Source organism: Pelodiscus sinensis, chromosome 3 (genome assembly GCF_052426305.1).
Source record: "Pelodiscus sinensis isolate ZL-2025 chromosome 3, ASM5242630v1, whole genome shotgun sequence".
Classification (NCBI taxonomy): domain Eukaryota; kingdom Metazoa; phylum Chordata; order Testudines; family Trionychidae; genus Pelodiscus; species Pelodiscus sinensis.
The window spans coordinates 89,491,415-89,496,538 of record NC_143054.1 but is presented as its reverse complement, the minus strand read 5'-3'; positions in this window follow the sequence as shown (position 1 = coordinate 89,496,538).

Sequence of the window (5,124 nt, the reverse complement as noted above, 5' to 3'; positions counted from 1 at the left end):
GACTGGGGCTATGTCTAGACTGCAAGCCTCTTTCGAAAGAGGCTCTTTCGAAAGAGAACGTCTAGACTGCACGTTGAACTTTCGAAAAAGCGGCTTGCTTTTTCGAAAGAAAGCATCCAGTGAGTCTGGATGCTCTCTTTCGAAGAAGCCCTATTTACATTGAAGAACGCCTTCTTTCGAAAGAGGAACTTTCGAAAGAAGGCGTTCTTCCTCGTAAATTGAGGTTTACCGCCATCGAAAGAAAAGCCGCGTTCTTTCGATTTAATTTCGAAAGAACGCGGCTTGAGTCTGGACGCAGGGGAAGTTTTTTCGGAAAAAGGCTACTTTTCCCGAAAAAACCCCTGAGTCTGGACACAGCCTGGATGAGAAGCATGGCTGAAGAGTGGTGGATATGGGTATATCTGGCTGGCTTTCCTGGTGTAATGGAAAGGGTTATGATTAGAGATACACAGAGGATGGAAGTTTTTTGTTTCACAAAATATTTTGAGACTTCAAAATCTGGCTTCATTCAAAATCAGAGCAAAAACAGAAAATTTTTGAATTCTAAGCATTTTCATTTTGCATTAAGTGAAACATTTTGTTTTACTTTAGATTTTTGAAGATTGTGTATGATATAATATAAAAATGTAAAAACTTGGAAATGATGTAATTTCAAATTTCAACACTACAACACAACAAATTTTTTCCAATTGTTTTGTCCTAAACAAATTCCAGTTACATTGACACAATTTTGAAGAGCATTTTGATTTCTATAGACTCTCATATTTTGAGGTAGTTATCTTAAAATTCCTCCAACCAACTATAGTTGTGATGAAAATATTGAATAACTTTTTTCCATTCAATTTTAAAATCTCTATTGTGGCCAGTGCTAGAGATGTGATGGTCATATCTGGATGAAGGCTTGAGGCTGTGTTACTGTTGGTAAGTTACAGGGAGAAAAGGAAGAAAATTAAATTCTTTGTCATGGACACATTTCGAATCTGACTGATCAGACATTGTTTTTTATTGCAAACTTAATCATTATTTTATGAAAAAATAATAGAAAATTAAATTGTCTTTGGAACAGAAATTGTAGTAAATTTAGAGATCAAATTAAATCCCTGAACTGTGAAATTGAGGGATTTTAAATCTTGCTTTATGTGAAAAAAATACTATTGCAACTGTGAAGCCAATAATTGAAGTCTCCTTCATATGTACTACAGGCACATGTAAGATATGTTAGAGTGCCCTCTGCAGACATGTGTATTGCGTTTCTCGTCTTAAGCGCCTAGCCAGAATAAAAGAAAAGAAAAGAATCTATCTGATTTCTTTCATTTGTACTCTGCTACCTGTGAGTTCTTTCTTTCTTGGCTTTAAACTCATACAAAAGGTGTTTCAAACAAATTAGAGAGACATGATTGGTGAGGTAATATATTTTACTGGACCAGCTTCTGTTGGTGAGAAAAACAAACTTTCAAGCCTGAAGAAGAGCTCTATATAAACTAGAAACCTCTTCTCTCAAACCAACATACCTCGATCTAGTAAAATAAATTACCTCATGCAGCTTGTCTCCTTACTATTTTGGGATAAACATGGCCACAACACTGCATATCTTCAAACAAATTTTCTCTCGATAAATCAGCTCAGACACTGGAATAGTATCTGTCTGGATATAAAAAAATCATGTGAATAGCAGACCTCTGTGGTTTGTGGTGTAGCCATCCTTCTGGTTGAAATATGCTTGGAGTGCCACCTAGTGTTTTATGAAAATCTTAAAAAACAACAAATAATCTAGTAGCACCTTAAAAACTAACAAAACATGTAGATGGTATCATGAGTTTTTGTGGGCACAACCCACTTCTTCAGATGACTGGAGTGTTGGAAATCATGCAGTTTCCTGGTGCACTAAGTGCTGGTTCTTCAAACCAAATACAGCTTCATCATTAGAACATTCCTGATTATAATGTAAATGTGATACTTTCCTTTCAGAAAGGGCATAATCATATCTGTCTATCAGACAGTAATGAGCTGTAGAAGAAAAATATGGGAGAAGGGTGTTTCACTACCGTATTTTTGCTTGCTTGTTTGCTCTGGTTTATGGTACAGTAGAGTCTCGATTATCCGATCTAAACGGGACCGAAGGATGGTCGGACAATCGAAATGTCGGATATTATGGAAAATACGTTGCAGAGTCCAAGATATTTTCTCTGTCAGCTGCCGCTGTGCAGATGCTCGACTGCTTCATGGGGAGCCATGCTGCCACTGACCTCCATGATCTCCCCTGGCCAGCCACGCTGCCCCTGACCTCCCTGCCCTGGCCAGGGGAGATAAGGGAGGTCGGGGGCAGTGTGACTGGCTGGGAGAGATCAAGGAGGTCAGGGGCAGCACGACTGGCTGGGAGAGATAAGGGAGATTCGGGGCAGCGTGACTGGCAGGGGGAGATCAAGGAGGTCAGGGGCAGCGCAACTGGCTGGGAGAGATAGGGGAGGTCAGGGGCAGCGCAACTGGCCAGAGGATATAGGGGAGGGCGGGGGCAGCACGACTGGCAGGGGGAGATCAAGGAGGTCGGTAGCAGCACGACTGGCTGGGACAGATAGGGGTCGTCGGGGGCAGCCCAACTGGCCAGGAGGGATAGGGGAGGTTGGGGGCAGCACGGCTGGCCGGAGGGAATGGAGGAGATCAGAGCGCCCCGCAACCTTCAGGGGGCAGGGGCGGATGCTCTCCGGCATCCTGCCACATGGCCCTGCTCTCTCCTCCCTCTTCTTTCACTGCCTTTGTCTCTGCACTGTCCGGCGCCTTCCCTTCCGCGATCCACTCTGCTAGCTCCGCCGCCCGCACAATTGCCTTGGGCAGCCACAGGCAGGTCGGATAACACAGAGTGTCGGATAAAGGAAGGTCGGATAATTGAGACTCTACTGTAGTTGCTCATTATTATATTGCAAGAGCAGAGCCATGACAATACACATACGGATATCCATAGGTGTACACAGAGACACATAAACAGACAGCAACAAATGCATTAGGTGCACATGGCTATAAAGGGGCTGTGGTGGTACTTAGAAAGGACTACCATCTTGAATAGGCCCTTGCATGTATTTTTTCTTGAAAAACAATTAGTATGGGAGGATTTGGGTTTCCTGAATTCCTCAAAATTGCATCTTTCAATCTCATTTGTGGTTGGCCTTATGCCCTACTTCGAATTCAGTCCTATAAAGCTTTTGTAAAAGGGTGCTGCCTTCTACACTTTGGACGTGAATCCTATCATTACAGTCATCTTGTTCTCAACTGACGCAAGACTGGAATTTGCCAGTTTCATCTAAGTATCTCTTCCTTTGTGACAAAATCAAACAAATTGATGTTAAGAATACACCATAACTTCATTCAACACTGAAAACTGTTTTATTTCCTCACTTCAGCTGTTTTTAATGACCATGTTTCTGTTCCATATAACAGGGTTGTCACCACATCGGACACTTGTATCTTAGTTTTCACACAGACATGCCGATGTGCCTAAAGAGGCCTTCAACTATGTTGAAATGCCACTGACACAAAATCAACCTGATATGACTTCTTTTTATTTAGAACCTCTTGCTATCAACCAATTTCTCAGTTAGATAAAACTATTCACCCATTCAGCTATTGACTTTGATGTACAGTGTCAGCAAGCCATTTGTTTCTGTTTTAGAGGGGCCATGCACAGCTTTGATTTTATCATCATTGATCTTAAGTCCCATGGAATCTTTAGATTTTCATAGCTCTTCCAGGATTAATGAGCTGTAGTTGGTGAGCATCTCCCAAGTAAGGCAGTATCATCCATATATGCACTATCCTCTAACGATGAATCATTAAATGTCCTACTCATACACTTCCATCAGTTTTGTCATCAGATAGTCTATTAGAACATTAAGAGATGTAGGTGAGGGAACGCATCCCAGGAATACTTCTGACTTAACAGAAAACCAGTCTGCAATACAACGATTGACCATCACGTAGCTAAATGGACTTCTGTACAGACCTCCACTAAGTACTGTGACAGAGCAGGTGAGATGGCGTGATCAGAATGGGGAGAAAGGCAGCTCTGAAATAGCAACTGCCCTGGTTAATTAGGGGCAGCTGTGACAGGGCAGCTCTAAAGCAAAAAGGGCCAGCTGAGCTGATTTCAGGGAGACAGAGGACCTCTTTAAAAGGCTTCCCTGTGGGGCAGGGCAGGGAGGAGAGTGGAAGAGGAGCCTGGAAGGAGGTGGAGAGGAGTTACTACTGAGAAGGTTGCTGACAAAGAGAACAACGGTATTGCCAAGAGAGGGGGAAGGTGAGGAACTCCAACAGGGAGTGTTTGGTCTCCCTTCCCCAAGCGACCAGAGAGTCCAGCTGGTCACTGGGGAGGACTGGCAACCCAGTTCAAGTTGACCAAAAGCATCTGTCCTGACAGCCATTTTGCCAAGGGACAGCCCTCCACAAAACGCTGAAAGGGATAAGCAAAACCTGTGCTGCAATACTTAGACTGGAGATTGTGGACTGAACATGGGTCTGGGACCCAGGAGTGGGACTGACCCTGTCACAGTACATTGAGTCCTCTGGCACCCTACGCTACTTCAGCCATATCTACAGTGCTGACAGATGCAATAGAGTCCAAAGGAGCTGCAAAGTCTATAAAAACAATGTTAACTTCCTGTTGTTGTTGTTGTTCTGGCTGTTTTTCAATAACATTCTTCAGAACATATGTAGTATGGATTGTAGAAAAACCTATATGGAAACCATACTGATTCTCTCTCATTTTTGTTTGAGACAGTATTTCAGGCAGCTCAAGAGTATGATCATAAACAGCTTCTCAGGGTCTACCAGCATGGTTATACTGCTTTAATGAGAGCAAGCTGATCACTTTTCTCAGATTTTTGAGACAACTCTGTGAAGGCAAAGAACAAGGCGTCTTCTCATTAGCAGTTCTGATGAAATATCATGACAAGGTACTTTGTCATTTTGTAACTGTTTGACTACAAGCATCACTTTTTTAAGGGTGAGTCTATACTGCAGCGTTTTTCTGAAAAACAATACTTGCGTCCATGCTGCTATTGAGGGGTTTTTCCGACGGTGGTAAACCTCATTCTATGAGGAAGAAGCCTTTTTCTGCAAAAACTTTTTTTGGAA